This window comes from Dermacentor silvarum, chromosome 11, assembly GCF_013339745.2.
Source record: "Dermacentor silvarum isolate Dsil-2018 chromosome 11, BIME_Dsil_1.4, whole genome shotgun sequence".
NCBI lineage: Eukaryota > Metazoa > Arthropoda > Arachnida > Ixodida > Ixodidae > Dermacentor > Dermacentor silvarum.
The window spans coordinates 94,016,902-94,033,965 of record NC_051164.1 but is presented as its reverse complement, the minus strand read 5'-3'; the positions used below and the strand labels follow the sequence as shown (position 1 = coordinate 94,033,965).

At 44.1% G+C, this 17,064-nt stretch overlaps 2 protein-coding genes across 3 annotated transcripts in view; one reads left to right on the top strand and one right to left on the bottom strand.

Annotated features, from left to right (window-relative positions):
- The window catches only part of LOC119433311 (alpha-crystallin B chain-like), a 407,637-nt gene that overhangs the window by 207,192 nt on the left and 183,381 nt on the right, over positions 1-17,064 (bottom strand).
- The window catches only part of LOC119433728 (crustacean hyperglycemic hormone), an 82,531-nt gene continuing 78,572 nt past the window's right edge, over positions 13,106-17,064 (top strand). The window contains exon 1 of one of the 2 annotated variants that reach the window (XM_037700987.2): positions 13,106-13,478. The gene's annotated coding sequence lies outside the window, so the exon portion shown is untranslated. The remainder of the gene's footprint in view (positions 13,479-17,064) is intronic. The other variant, XM_037700984.2, reaches the window with a different exon arrangement.

Sequence of the window (17,064 nt, the reverse complement as noted above, 5' to 3'; positions counted from 1 at the left end):
CTCTCAATTAAGTTGCTGATACCGCATATTCGTCACATAATAAAATTAAGCCGTGCGTGAATGTTCCGATATATCATGAATCCTTGCATTTGTCACCTTTTGCGCGCTCCCTACTAAGACTTTTTTTAAAGCGCCGTCTGCTTCTGTTTTAGAGAGCAGACGATGGAAGAACAGGCACGCAAGCCTCAAAGGAACACTGCGTGCATAATAAAATGCGCTTGTCGTAGCCTTTGCAACACTCCGGAAACTTATTGAAACAGGAAATGAATTGCTATTTTACAGCTTGGTATTTTCTATACATTGTGAACTGATTGCTCAGTCCTTGGTATTTGCATTACATTCATGTTCAAGCCTTTACCGTCGTCTGGTTTTCTTCAAGTTTTTTTTTTCCCTTAAGTAACAGATGACGCCGCAGCCGCAAAGGCCCACATCACATTTGCAAGTACTGTGTCTTTTCAGAGCGGCGAACACCAACCGTGCCTCTTGCAACACTGCACACATCTAACGAGAAGCAATTCAGTGTATTGTTGTTTGAGCCAGTTCGTCTGTTTTTGAGCTGGCGTCGAAGGTAATCGTTCCAAAGCTGAAAATGCCGGTTCAAAGCGATCACACTGCTTGGTCGGAACAGTGGAGCGCCAAAAAAGAGATTGAAAGCGATATCGCGCTTCGCTAAGCCACTGGATTATCAAAGTACAGTACTCGTATCAAAGGGCGCAGTTCGGCAGCCATTTCGGATGGGGTGCTTATAGCAAACGACGAGTTCACGGGTTGCCTTCATTTTACGATGCCATAGTAAAAGCTGCCGCAGCGACCTCTGGGGGCGAGACAAAATGGCATCTAATGAAGCGATGAGCCGAAGTGACGGCCGTAAAACGGCCAACAAAGCGATAACGCCGTATTACGCCCTGGCGTGACAACGCGAGGAGAAAGAACAACACTTTTTATAGCTTTGCAAATATTGTTTCGAAGGAAAGGGAAGAAGAAGAAGAAAACGGCCGGGCGCTGTGTAAGTGTGAACTTGCTTTAAACGCTGAATGTCGGCGATCGACCCAGATCGATCCACTTGTTGAGGTTAGGCACTTTCAAGAGAGTACTACGAATGCGCGCTATGCCGTTGAACTGAAAGAATAAGATTACGAAGAATCAAATTCGTTAATCTCCTTGTGTGCCTCGATATGCGCTGCTTAATGCAGATTTGTGCGGAAAAGTACACATCGTAGCTGACATCGTTGTCGAAAGCGGTAAAGGTCGTACGCGCGGCGTTTTGGTAATCTACAGATGCGTTTTGTGTTTCATTTTCCTAATAGTGTATGTTGCACTCTAGAAATCGACGATAACGACATCGAGTTCCAAGGCGCAAAGAGCTACCATTTTAAGTGAGGATTATTGCTTTCTGTTTGGTTTCATTTTCCTAATAGTGTATGTTGCACTCTAGAAATCGACGATAACGACATCGAGTTCCAAGGCGCAAAGAGCTACCATTTTAAGTGAGGATTATTGCTTTCTTCTTTTACGAGAAACGGCTTTTAGATGGCTCTAGTTTGCGCTTCTTGATTTACCGAATTATCTTGCGTGCATTGTAGTGTATAAGAATTTTAGGTGAGGCCATTTACTGATAAGGACTAGTTTGATAGTTGATTATCGTGGATGTATTATCGTAATAGTTCGATGGGCACGATCCGGAGGTCAGACCAGTGCCCGACAAATACGCATGCGCAATGCAACAGCAACCAGTAATAAGCATCAGATATAATCTTTTATTATTGTGTATATCATGCCAATTGTATTTCCACATAAAGCGGAATAACTATCTATCTATCTATCTATCTATCTATCTATCTATCTATCTATCTATCTATCTATCTATCTATCTATCTATCTATCTATCTATCTATCTATCTATCTATCTATCTATCTATCTATCTATCTATCTATCTATCTATCTATCTATCTATCTATCTATCTATCTATCTATCTATCTATCTATCTATCTATCTATCTATCTATCTATCTATCTATCTATCTATCTATCTATCTATCTATCTATCTATCTATCTATCTATCTATCTATCTATCTATCTATCTATCTATACACTTTTATCTGCATGATGAACAACGGTAGTAGACTCCGCATTCAAAGGACGTATGCCTGACGTGACGTGGATAGTGTTTTATCTGCCGTGTTTGATTTTTATCACGCACTAACGATTTGAGTAAACGTTACCGCGAACAAAGACAGAGAGATAAAAAGTATAAATGGCTTTAAATTTACGTTGTACGCCTAGAACCAGGTGACACATAAGAAATGTTGAAGCATACGACACAAGGATGCGATGGTCGAGTATGACTGAAGCAGAGAGAAATAGACCATACGCAAGACAGGGGGGCTAAGAGCAAGTTCCGATGGGGAGAATGGAACAAATCATTGGATAGATAACGAAATAGGAGTAGAAACAGAAGACAGAGAGATGTGCGCATAGACGCGAAGGGTAGCATAGAAAGGGGGCAATTCAATGACAAGGACAGCTACCTAATTTAATGCGAGTCACTGATGCTCTGCAATCGTCGATTCTAGCCAGAAGTGTCGTGGTCGTGTTAGATACCATAAAGGACGGCGATCAAGTTTCTTGGCGTGAGCTTCCTGCTCCTGGCCAATGCGGGTGCCGCTGCTGCTGCTGCTGTTGTCGTTCACAGCCGGGCGAAGCTGCGACATAGAAACTGGAAAACGAAAAAAAAAAAAAAAAGAAAAAACATGAAATCTAGGCCAAGGCAGCACATTGCGCTAGTAAACCGAATATGCCTTTAGTCCGAGGGTGCTGCTTATGGGTGCAAACGATCTTGAAGGCCACTTCTGCTCTTTCGTTAGCAGACGACCTAGTTGCTGACGACACTGAGGAGAAAGACGGCGTCACCTGATATCGTCCGAAAAAACAATGATCGAAATTACTCGGAATGGAACCGTCGCTTGTTTTCTTTGGGTGTTGTTTTGCGTGTCTTTCGTAAAAGCAAACACATTTCAAGAAGAGTTCATCGGCTAAGAGCTTTCGTACATAGCTGCGCAGACTTCTGTAGCGGCAAGGCAAAGACGTTGACATTACGCTGTCAGCAGTTCGACGACCGTTGAACTTGATATGGTGGTGTTAAACCTTGTCAAGGAGGGAGCCAGTGATTGGATGCATCGAGATCAGAAATAATATGTTATAGTAGTACTAAGTTGGAGAGATTTGGAGACTGATGTGTCCAGCACAAACTATAGCACTTCTGCAGCGCTCACACAATGTGAGCACAGAAGCATCAGTTGTCAGGACCGAGCGACAAGTTCCACGATACTTTCGGTTGATGCTTAACACCTATAATGTAGGACCGGAAACTTCAGCTAAGGTGACACTTAGAGGAGCCGAAAAAACCAACAGTACATTAGAGTAGAGTGGAAAAACAACAACAACTCTGCTTTTCTTCAGGCATCGAATGTCTGTTCTAAGCAGACGACACAGGGTTCTAGGCGATTCGCGTTTGTTGCAGACGATACCGCGGGCTCTGTCTTCTGCAAGATCAAAACCTTCTTTTTTATTCCCTCATCTGTGAAATCGGCGCTATTGACGACACGCATTTGTGAGAAGACAGCGTTTCAAAAAAAACAGGCGAGTGTGTGTCTGGTGGCAGCCGATGTCTCTCGAAAGGAAACCAGATACGCGCACTAAGGAGGCGAGAAAGAGAACAATGGTGATGCGGCAGCGAGCGCTGTGTGGCGCCACTTGGCAGCCAGACGCGCTGGAGACTCCGAGTGCATCATTGTCGGTGCTATTATTGATGCACGTTTTGTAACCGAGAGCGTTGATCTCTGAACGTTTTCTCTCGGCGTTCAAGCGCAACAAGGTCACTCACCAGTGTGGCCTTGCTACCAAAGTGTTATCCTTTTGAATTCAACGCTGGTTTCAAGTCCTGGCTGTTTGTAAAGCAGCGTATATCACGAGGGTTATTGTTAACTTTGGTCATATGCATGCACAGTTGATTGCCCAAACTGTGGCATTGCCCGTTTTCAGTGGATAAAACTTTTTTTTTCGTCTGATCTTAAAGAGACACTAAAAAGTTTAGACTGATAAGTATTATTTCAAAACTCTATATTCGTTAATAACGCAGTAATAGGTTGATCACTAGAATAGACAATCAAGGCCAAACTTCGATTTTTCAGTCTTTACTTTCGCCCCAAAGCCTCAGCGCAGGTACGGCAGTGTGACGTCATGGATTTCAGTGTACTCGTATAGCCTTGTATTTAAGCTATTGCAGCGCAGTAGAGTTTCTCGAATCTTTCTAAGTTCACTCTTTGGCGTCTTTAGAATACAACGTAGTCCACCTTTAGCAATAAAAATTAACTAATCCGAAGCAGACGTCGTCAAAATCAATGACGTCACAGTGAGCTGGTGCGGGGACTTCAAGGCGGCGCCGCCACATTTTTCTGGTTGTTTTTGTATTTACTAACCATATCAAAGCTGCTCTCGCGGTGAGAGTGACTTACCTCTGGAACGGTAGTGGTCGACCAGATGACGCGCTTATTCCCAACCGACTTTGCATGGTGGGCGCTCAGCTGTAAATACGTAATTTACTTATACAGCTCATTTTATTCTTTAGTGGCCTCTTAAACGAATTCTCGTTACTCTCACTCGGACTGATAACTTTCACGGAGTGTTCACATGCTGAAACAAACTCAGATGGCGCCACCGTTCTGTTGCCGAGAAATCGGCATCTTTTGAGCTGAGTCGCCGCAGACGGCACACGCACTGCCATTGCTTTGGATTGGCGTTGATCCAAGCAGCATACGCCAGCACGTTTGCTAGCCCCGCTCGTTCGTCACTGCGCGGACGCGTCAAATTGGTTTTATAAACATTTCGTGACTCCTTAACGCATCTTACATGCGGGAATTTCTCGTGGCTGAACTTCACTTTACGCTTCGGTGATGCGTATGACGATCCTGGATGGCTCCGTCAGGAGCGATGGCTGCATCGGCGGCAAAGAATTCAACGGAGCTCGCAGCTTTTTCAGTAAACTACATTGGTTCAGAAATAAAAGTCAAAATTTTTTTCAAGTCTGCCTATATATTTCCTCGTGTTCGATGGCCTGCAAACACACCTGCTACATTTGGACAATTGTAATATTTACCGTAAAAGTTCTCGAAACACTGGAAAATAACTAGTGACAACTTAATTTTTATTTTGGTAATTAGTAGAGAATGCATTTTTATTTCTTGTGCTAGCAACTGCATCTTCTTCGAGTGATCCAGTTCAAGGATTAGAGTTGTGCTATTTGCCGCAGGGACTGAAAAAATTCCTTGTTCTCTGAAAAAAAAAATACCTGGTATATTTATACACTCGGCTGTAGTACATCTAACGTCGGCGCACGTCTGCGTCTCAAGAATCTCGGCCACCCAACGCTTACATTTCTTGTAGAAGTTATATTTTGTCCTTTTGCAGTGTTTGTTCGTTACAGAAGTTATATTTCGTTCGTCTGAGGTTCATATTTCTTGCCCAACACATATGTCGTTCGTATGCTGTTGATATTTCTTATAGAAGTTAGAATTTGTTCGTTTATGGAACGCCTACAGGGCTGTGGATAGCACAGTGGACCACAGCGCACTGAGAGTCGTCTGCGGACATTGGTATGCATTAGTCCTTTGCAAAAGCCTACAATTTATATGGACTAGTCTCCATTTTCTAGTCTCCATAATGTTGGTTGCCGTCGCTTGGAGATACTCAGCAATTTTTGCCTTACGCCTAATTAGATAATTAGTCCGAATTAATTAATCAACTCCTCAAACATTTTAATAAGATGAAAAGTGTCAATGAGAAAATTGTAGAGCAACATGAAAGACTCCCGGTGCAGATTTCTGTTGCTCAATACGTGCTACGTAAAAGCGTTTTTCCGAGCGTGAAAGAAGCCCGCGAATATACACAAAATTGCTGCGCGACTGGCCGCTCGAGGCACTTTGCGTGTATTCGCGGGCATCTTTCACGCTCGGAAAAACGATTTTGTGTAGCACGTAGTGAGCAACAGAAAGCTGTATGAGGAGTTCCTCATGTTGCTCAACAATTTTCTCATTGACATGTACTTTTGGTCTAAGTGTAATACTTGAGAAGTTGGTTAATCAAGTAAGACTAACGCAAAAAGTAATCTGAGTATCTCGAGCGACGGCAAACAACATTACTTGGGTTCTGTCCAACTACATAGCATCTGCATATTTAAAAAAAAATTTGGCCCAAGTTAAGTGAAACAACGTGTATAGACTTTCCATAGGCCATTGCTTCCCACTTTTGGTCAAACTTTAACGACAATTTTTCCATGTCAATAACCTTTTTCTAAAGTCGTAACTTTTAGCACTTGTAGAGCTTTCGCCCATATAGAAGTGAAATAAATGGACTAGCGCGAAGCACATACTTCCAACCTCTCCAACGGTTGGAAGCCTCCTAGCTAAATCTACCTACCAGATTAGGTGTAGGATAGAACAAGGGGAAAAAAAAAGATTATGCGGGTCTCACGCGCCTTGAGAATCGGCCTAAACGAATCTTTCACTGGTATTTGAGAGGAGAGAGAGAGAGACGGAAGAAAGGGGAAAGGCAGGGAGGTTAACCAGAGGGGAAGGTCCGGTTTGCTACCCTACGCTGGGGAGAGAGGGGACGGGGAGATAAATTGACAAGAAAGTAGAGATAGAGAAAGAAAAGGACCACAGATACACAATCACGGTCGGTCACTTTCACCGCATACTATATCACCGCACAGCACAGGTAGCACTTGTAGCACAGCCTCACAGATACAGCCGCTTGTCCGAATCTGTAGTCCTTAAAAACTGCAACAGAGCCCTCGTCGCCCTCCGCTGCGATGGCTTGTCATGTCGGCATTCTAAAACAAGTTCATCTGTTAGAGGTCCTTTGGTCGAAGCGCGCTATCGCAATTGAGAGCGATCGTCCCTGTAAATTGTAGCGAGGACAGTCACAGAGAAGGTGTTGAAGAGTCTCCTCGCTACCACAGTCGTCACACGCGGCGTCGTCGGCCCATCCGATTCGGAAAGCAAAAGACTTGGTAAAGGCTGCTCCTAGCCATATTCTGCAAAGCAGGGTAGCTTCGTGTCGACAAAGAACAACTAGGATGCGAAGGCGAAGAGGTGGCGCACAGTCGGTTGCTTTGAAACCTTCGTGTGTTCCGCATGAAGAACGTCATATCGCGGGTGAGCATTCGAAGTTTTCTAGCGGCATCTGTCCTTGATAACGGTATCGACTCTTCTTTGTCACCTTGAAGAGCAACGCTGTTCCTGTTTAGCGACCATTTGCAAGTACAGAGCACACGACCAAGTTCGACACGTTTCCATCGGTATGCGCCTCGCTCAACATAACTCTGTGACGCCGTAGGCTACGTGGCTATCAGGGACGCCGTAGTGTGGAGGGTTCCGGGTTAACTTTTACGACACGGGACTCTTTGATGCCCTTCAGAAAGCACTGTTACACGATGGTTTTTGCGTTCGCTCCCATCAAAAGGCGGCTGTCGAGGCTGGGAATAGAACCCGGGACCTCCTTATATAAGTGTTATAAAGAGAGAGAGAGAGAGAGAGAGGAGAGAGAGAAAGGTTCGTTCGTTTTTCTAAGTAAATGCAAGGTATTGCCTGTTCAGCCTTGCATTTACTCAGAATAAAAAAAAATAATGCAAGGCAGACCAGGCAATACGTTGCATATTATGACAAAATCACAGAATCTATATAGCGCGTTACGAAACAATTCTGAAGCAAAGCGTATTTCGCTAAGCTAATAAGCGGGTAGCAGTGAAATTCTGGAACCCTACGTACGGCGGACCCACGGGAAGCTTGGACATTTTCACTAAAAGACATTAGCAAATTCGAATACCTTGTCGAAAACTAATTTCCTTATGACGCTGCAAATTAAGCATCTTGATGATGGTGTCACAGGATCTGACAGGTGTCGCAACCTACTCCCCGAAGAATGAAGACTTCAATAGACAGATAAGCTAATAGTTCGGCGACAATACGCGTTAGTAGAAAGGCCTCTTAATTACAGCCCACGTCATTTCAGGAAAAATCACTGGGAAGTCGGCCTACACGCGAATAAGAATTTCAGAACGTAAGGCGAGCCTGTGTCGCTTTTTCTGGCTCGCTTTCTTGGTCTTGCTGAGCAGTGGTGGGATCGTGCTGACGTCATTGCTGTCGTTATCGGAGAAGAAGCGACTGCAGCAAATAACAGTGTGTTCTAGCAGATGACGTCACTACACTACGTTCTTGTGCAGACGTTCTCTCGGTTTCGCCGCAGGGTCATGGGCTCTCTCCCTCCCGTTCTCACGAATTTTGCATAATGCCACTTTGTGATGTTGCAGCGACGGAACAGAACGCGTTTCGAACAAAGACCTCCGATCTCGCCCCAGGGGTACATAGTATCGCTGGAAATATAAGTGGACAAAATATGGTTTAGAATCGCCGTGATACAAGTTATGAGTATGTTGTGGCTCACGTTGTGTAACGCGCGTGGGAAATTGACTGTCGTGGACGGGTCAAGCACAAACGTGAGAACTCGGTTCCTAAATTAATAATCGCAAGATTGTGCTTCAGGTGGGGTTATACCGGTATGCCGTGTTATAATGGCGAGGTGCTATGCAGCGTTTTTGTTTTGTTTTTTACATGGGAATACATGTACCCATATAGCGAAGCCGCAAAACAATATGTTCGAATTCTTTACGTTCGTGTCTGTAATGTCCGTTTGGTGTTGCTCATTCCTGATAGTGCCTACTAACGCACGTACTTACACAGGCAAATATACCAGACACACATGCAACGCCCACAGACACACACGCATACAAGCACACACATCCCTCAGTCAACGACTCTATAGCTGCACATTTCATATTCCGCCTCGATCCGACAGTAGTAACCTTCAGCTCTTGCTTTTCTTACGAATTTCAACGCAGTTTGAAATTCTTGTCTTCGCGAACAAATTCGGTGCACGCGCGTCAAGGTTTACGCGGTATCAACGCGTAAGCGAGAATCACACAGGGTGCGACTGCAAATGCACTGGGTACAAGTCATTCGCACATGTCAAGTTCGCGAAAACACGGCGATTTCGTAACGAAGCAATTTCGCGCGCGAACAAATGCATGCGCACATTTTCGCGCGAGAGGTGCCGAAAGAAATGAATGAAAAATACGTGAGCTGGGTGATTGATTCATTGCTTGATATGATTATATTGAAGAAAAAAATAATAAGCCTGAGGACACCTATAAGCGCTTCTTATGAGTTGTGAATGCGAAAGAAGTCCAATTGAACGCCGCCAAGCGGCCCTTCGAGTTATAAACTCCTACGCGGGCAAGCGAAGCGTTTTGATTTTTGCCCTCTCCCCTCACGCGATACCTGGCGCGCTACTACTGCAGCAGATGTTCCCTCTCGCCCACTCTGCTCCGTCGAGGCCCGCTTGTGACGTGGCGTCGCAGCCAATGGCAATGAGAGCTTAGATGCCTTTTCGCTGCTACAGGTGACAGACGCGAGGCTTTCTCGCTGAAGGAGCTATTCGAAGCTCTTGCATAAAAAAAAAGCAAAGAAAAAAACTACACAAGTTACGTGCAGATTATACAACTAAGACGATAGTATGAACACGATGTTATATCATTAGAAGGCTCTATATTTCCGACACTTTCTATTTACGAGTAACGACTAAAACGCTAAAACGACTGCTGAACCGATCCCAAGGTGATCTGTTGAATTTACACGGGAACATTAACTCCTGCTGATTGTTGCTAGAATACTTTCCATTTAGGGCGCCAGATGCAAAAATTGTCTAGTAAATTCGAAAATTAGGAAAGAAAAAAGAACCACCTATGAAGTTTACAGATGTGCGATTCGGCAGCAAAAACAGATATCGCAGCTATGTAAAAGTAATCTATTAGGACGTCCAAAGCCAGCCAACTTTTTATATTATATGTTGCTCTAGAATCTCGCTTAAATATTTTAGTTGCACGTTTGCGAGGAAAGTGGTGAACAGTTGAAGTTACCATCTCTCGTTAACTCGCGTAAACTACAAACTAATGGTTTAGGTGCGTCCTCCACTTTAGCGACCGCTCGAACAGACGTAGTTTACAATTACCATATCGGTTCTCTGTGGGAGTTTTTGGAGCTGCGAACCTTTTTTTTTTATGTGCTGATTCACGCCACTTTCTTTTTTCTTTTGTATCCAAGCATTTTAAGTCCTGATTAAACAAATGAAGTGCGAACCTTATTAGAATTTGACGATTTATTTCGATTGCGGCGGATTTGATTGAATTGCTTTTCGAGGTTCCCTGTAATCGGAGCATCTTTTGGTTTCACGCCGTACTTGAATAAAGAAATAGAAGCTAATAGCCTCGTGCCAAAACTTCGTCGGCTCTAAAGGCTGTTGGAAGAAATATCTTTCAACATTTAATTATACGCGTAGTGGCACGAAGTGATGAAATTAGGCCTTTTCCATATTCAAGAAGCTTCTAACAATCTTGAGCGCGGTAATCGATTTCTCTTTTCTATCCGCTAGCACATCAGCTCCTGCGATTCTGGTGCACGGTGTTTCGTAAAATTTTGTCCTTTAATGTATATTATGCCGTATTGCCTTGCATAATGTATTAGTCTATCGCGTGTTTGTGTTACGATTTATCAAGTAAAGACAGAGGATTCGGGATAAAATCATAAGCTTTGCTTGCCGAGTTGCATGTAGCAGTCGTGTACATCATGATTTGTGTGGTAATCGCCAATATATTGCTAGGTAACAAAACTTTACTAATGATTTTAAAAAAATATCCAGGCGTGTTGTAGTTGCAGAAATAAAGTCAACCAGTACTTAAAGCATATGCCTATACCTGTACGTAACTGAAATAATGGGTTCAAAACACCGCAATTAAATACTTTTACGCAGCAGCATTCAGTAATATAGCCTAAATGCTTTTTATTGGTATTTTGTGCTTTTTGTTCAGATACTTTTTTTTAAATATTTCAACCCTATACCTATTTAATGTTGGTGCTGATATCATTAAAAAAGTAGGTGAGCAGGCTGTATGCATCTAACGCAAATTTGGAAAAGTATCTCTTTCTGACGGCGAACAAAAGGTTTTGGTAATGTGGGCCTTTGCTTTGTTTGAGAAAATAAAGCGTTTCAATGATGCTCAACCAAGTTCTGCATATTCAAGTAGTATCTTCAGAGTAACGAAATAATTTCCCCTGTATTTAGCACTCTACTCGGATACTTTTGGAATTTGGGCGTTTAGTACTTTATTGAGTGAAAGTATTGCCGAGTATTAGTGTCTTAAGTCTTCGAGTATGTCGTACATTTATGGAACAAACTTGTCATAAAAGCTCTGTGCGGAGCAGCAGTTTCGAGAAATTGTGAATCAAAACATTCCGTGAAATGTATAACTGCCCCAGTTTAAAATTTGTAAGAACGGACGTTTGGGCATGTTGGCATTCCAGTTTAGCGTTCTAGCAAAAAAAAAAAAAAAAAAAAAAAAAACCGACTAAAAATGATGCACATAGGGACAGTGTGAGCGCTTTGACTGTCTGTCACGCTGTTCCTGTTTTTTTTTTTTGCGCGCTAAAAGGCTAAAATAAAAATTGTGCACTACATTTGTTTGAAGTTTTCGAAACATTAACTGGAGCAGCAATGAATTTCACTGCTGATATTAAGTATTTATGTCTCAAAACTGAGAACAATCGTTAATAAGTGCATTATACTTTTTCTTTATCGCAGCAATGCCACAGAAGAATGTGTTGAAGACGACTCGCAAGAAGGCGATATGCGACATCTAGTTTAGTCGGCTCGACGACCAGGATGCCGAGTATGCTTGCATATACGCTGCAGGCACTAGGTATCGTATTACCGGCGCACGTTGTTATTTTTCGTGCTTAACTGGCAATATTGAACATTTGGCAATGCCAGCAAGCGGGCTGTTATTGCTTGCTTTCCGTTAGGTGTGGTTGTAGCGACTGACGTCCTGAAACTATACCGTGGCTTTAGGCATTCAAGATAGGCTCCGAGCGTCGTTTAATAACACCGTTTATAACACATTTGAACATACCTCGGCCGCCGCCGTTACCTATTCGTTCCTTAAATTTTTTGTTCCGATTCATGACTGCGTTTAGCCTGGCAAAAATAATAAAAACATCCGAACGCTTTCGGAATTCGCCGTTGCTTAAGGTAGAGACGGTGCGGTTACCTACATGATGTGAACTTATGTACAGTCGTCATCGACGTGAAAGGGAACAGCAAATTTTTTTTTAATTTGCCCGCAGGGGCTCAATACACATGCCCTGTATAAAATTTTTCAGTGATACTAAAAGTTCTGGAGGAAAACTTATTGTGTATGAAGTTTCTAGATTTGAAGCTGAGCATCATGAGCTATCGTCGTTTAAAAAAGAAAGAAAAATTGCTATACCCTTTCATATTGATGACGACAGTACATTTCTTACCGCGCGTTTAATATGTGCATTGAAACGTCATACGCGTGTGCTGCCACTTTGTACACTCACGCATATTACGCGTCATACGCCGGGATCGAACCAACGACCTGCCGAGCGCGAGGTCGTTGATTCGATCCCGGCAGCGGCGGCCTCGTGTCAATAGGGGTTACAATGCAAAACCGCTCGGGTACCGTCTTTTGGAGTGCACGTTAAAGAACCCCAGGTGGTCAGAATCTATCCGGAGCCCCTGCACTTACAGCTTCCCTCATAACCTATACTGCGCGGTTTCGGGACGTCGAAACACCACGATTTAATTAACACCTACGCACAACCGCCACGCAGAGGAAACACGTACAAAATGAGACCCGGAGATGTCCGCCATCTAAATCTTAGCACAGTGGAAAACTTGTAGCCGTAAGCCAATAGGAACAAAAGAAACATTAAGAAAACGACAGCCTAGAGTAGATAGAATGACGAAAAAAAAGGAGGGAGGGGCCTGGACTCGGAAGGCGTTCAAAGGGAGAGGTTTCTGGAGGAGGGAATGCAAGGGATAGCGGGAATGGAATAGGGACAAAACGAGAAAAGCAGCTCGAGAATCGGGAGAACTTAAGTTTGGCTTAAGGAAGGAGCGAAGGAACAAAGCCGTGCGTTCTCCCGCGGCAGAGAAGTAAAGAACGAAGTGGAGTGAGAGAGAAATGGGAGAGTGGAGGGAAGAAAAGGGGAAAAGAAAGGGGAACCCACGTGACCTGACCGCCGCCGCCGCCGCTTCTCCTCCCCTCCGTCCCGGAGGAGTACAAAAGTGGCCGCATGGGTGCCCTCGGGAGAGTCGGGAGAAGTCTCCGGAGGCACACAACTCGGACGTCTCTGCTCTCCTCTCCCGTGGTTCCCCGTATAACACCCGTGTGTGTCGTGAGCGCTCCCGTCTCTTCCCTACAAGGGACGTCCCACGCCGGAGGGAACACGCTCATCGGCTCCCGCATCTCGCCTTTCCCGACTTCCCCCAACGACACCAAAGGTATGTTGACACCAACGCTATACCTACCATTTATTTTTTTTCCTTTCGTCGAAAAAATTATAATTAAGGGAACTTCGGACTAAACCCCCTCCCTTGGGCGCCGTAACTCGAAGCCACGACTTGGTCAAGTCCGGCACAAAATAACGCCTGACAGGATCATGCCCGAGATGCTGATTGCGTTTCCTTCGGTGCGTTCGTATCGTCCACACCGACAAGAACGAAGATCTTGTGCCGGACTTAGCCGTGTCAAGTGGCGGCTCTAACCTAAGGTGCTTTTCTGAACATGGGGTGTAAAAGCTAGGGGGAACAGAAAGGCGCGTGTGCAGAGGTACGGGTTATAAGTAATATTGTAAAGAGATTTCTTCATTGCAATATATAGATATGTACCCGAGGTGGTTTTACAGCATATAGGTGGAAGATAAGGTTAAGTTCATTACCAGCACGTGTAGACAGTGTGGTAAGCAAAAAATACCGAAAATAACACATGATATAAAAGTATAAGGCTCAGTTTAGGTGTCAGTGATACAAGTAACGACTAGGTATGCAATAACGTGACGACGGATCTGGGCCCACTTGCAATCGACAGCGTAGCACCGCCTTTACTACGTTTGACAGTTAGTGGAAGTATCTAGAAATAAGGCTTTTTTGTTTGTACAAAACCACGTGACATATTCTGCTTGTTGTACAACACTTGCAACATCATTAGGTATCTGTCGACAATTCAGCAAATATTTGACATATTTGTTGCGTGTAGCACAACTGGAGTAATATTCAATACATCAGAATTCGGCAATTAGACTTGGAAATCGCATTCAGAGTAACTACAATTACAAAAAGACAGTGATCTACCTCGATCAAGCGGATTACAGTGAACAGGATTGTTATAACTGTAAGGAATAGAGGAAGCAGATTGAGGAAATAAAGGAAATATATGTTATAAGATTTCACCAAGCGGTTACAGTCGCGTGCAAAATTAACAAAACTCCAAGCGTTTCATTAAAATAAGAAAAAAAACAACAATTGGGCAGTTGTGGACGGAGTAGTGTTGCCGCTCACTTATAGCTTAAGGCGTAATCATATGCCCGAAGAACATCCTGAACTAAAAACAACGACGATGTCTTTTGTTATGTGATGAAAAAATAAAAAGCCGAGACTTGCGGGGTAAGGGGCGGTGGGTTGTTACCTTCGCGCGAGGGTACATAAAGCGTGACAACGCATCATATGCTACCGCTTACGTTACCTCAAGAGTTGCACGGGGGGTTGCACGTGTTCTTACCCTGTAGCTTAGTAATGCTGCAATCCCCATTTCTGGGGATTTAAGCTGGATTGTGTCCGCGATGTACGGAATCGCAATGTTTTCAGAAGAACGAATTAACACAAGTCTAGAGAAATGGTATATATATAACACGCTTTACAATGGTGCAATAGGATTGTGCAATTATAGGTACAGGCAAGGTCATAACATCGATAGTGGATGGCCTGTTCTATTTATCAGTAATTTATGGAAAGGGAATAATGTATTTTTGATAAAGCTGTTATCGATAAGTTATTTCCTTGCCTAATGATGCATCAACGTGACTTAATCAGATATATGAATTCTAGTCAGGGAACAGTGGTTCCTTTGGCTTGAATTTGACAGATCGGCTTTGGCTACGATGAATTAAAGAGTAATCGAGCAGTTCTTACTAAGGACATGTCATGTAATAGAGGCCTAACTGAATTGTTATTGAGTGTTGACGAAACAAGTACGTTATGAGGAGGAGGAAAGAGAAAAAGGCAGAAGGCAGGGAGGCTGACCAGAATAACGTCCGGTTGGCTACCCTACACCGGGGGAATGGGAAACGGGAACACAAAGATGACAGGGAGAGAGAGGAGAGAAGGAAAGAAGGAAATTAACGGTGAGTTCGCTGACGCGTGTTGCACTAATAGTCATAGACGTTGACTCAAGCCCGTCTTCCTCGAAGGACACTAGTATGAGACTCCGGCCGAAATCAGTCAATTCAGCCTAGGCTTAAATGAGCGGATAATTGGTGGTCTATTTGAGTACACCAGAATGGGCTTCCAGGACCATCGCAGTCAATCAGGATCCAGCGCAGTCGAAGGTTTAGGTGATGTAATTAGATTAAGGGATTCAGATTCGCAGGGATTCACAGACGAGCGTTAAGGCGGTAGCCAAGCGATGAATTGCTAGATCGTACAGCAAGAACAGGCTCGTATTCACGACAAGCTCTTACGCTAAACTTTCTTGTTAGAGCAAATTCCAGCCAGTCCTGTCATGCTGGACATATCATTAGCGAATGTAGACAGTTAATCACCAAGATAGCATACGAACTCATTTCTTTAATTCGGCCATTGAAGTGCAAGTGAGACGAAACAGAAATCCGCCATCCTTACAAGCCTTCGCGAGCGGCCCCCGTGAATACATAGAAAGCTATACTTATCAGTGTTATCAACAGCATGTGGCGCTATTGCGTTCATGTCAGAGGTAATGGATGGAGTCGGGCTGTCGGAATGCAGGGGTAACTGTATATAGCCGAGAAAGCGCTTCGTCCTGTTACTAAAGCAAAACAGCCTGCCGACGCAAGGAAAGCTCGTAAACGTACAAACTTTCAAACCGATCACAAACTACGCGTAAACTCACTACCTTCAGCGCGGCGGCTAAAGATAATTTCAAGGAGGTCGCATTTGTAACGGAATCGGCGTAGGTTCATCAGTGAACTGCTTAGCTCCGCCTCTCCTTCACCAACGTCACTGGAGACTTATTGTCGTCATTGTGATGTCATCGTTTACGTATATCCTGGCGGTAACCAATCGACGGCGTGCGTTTGCCTTTACTTGACAAGATGTCGTCGCGGACTTAATGCTTCTTGGCCCAACTTTCTCTTTTATAGGTGTACGTGTTTGGAGTACGCAGTGTACGGCGTTCGTATCTTCCGAGTTGAGCAGATTTACGTAAATCACGTCCCCCCTGCACTTTGCTATTGTTTGAGTCTTTCGCGAGTATTCCTTATTTGAGGCGATGGTTCTGTAATCACCTGCTTTCTGGTCATTTCGTCTAACACTCCTAACCGCGCTTACTTGCCTTCGGCGTAACGCGAATTCCCGAACTAGTTATTTGGGACGCTCGCGACCACGTGACCCATGCCTGGTAATCAGTTCGTGCCGTACACCGTAGTGGCTCAGACGATGACTCATTTAGTGTAAAGGGAGACCCCGAATCTTCTTACGAGCGGTTCCTGCTGCCGTAACCCACGTATAGTGTCTGAAGGGCAAAAAATGCTTGATGACATAACGCAGGAGGAGTTTGGATGGCCACTTCTTTCTTTCTTTCATTCCTTCTGTCTTTTACACCTTTTTTTTTTCGCGATCAGTGAGGAACAAAAAAAAAAAAAAAGAGAGACAAGAACTGAGAGTTGTGCAATCTTTCCTGGCTCACTTCCAAGCTCGGCTGGATGGGAACAGAATGAACGGGCCGCTTGTGAAAGCTTCAAACGTTCACGTAGATTCGTGACAGGCGACCGCTTTCGTATACCCGACCAATGGACGATGTGGATCTCTGTTACTGCGCCCAATGGGGACGATAAAG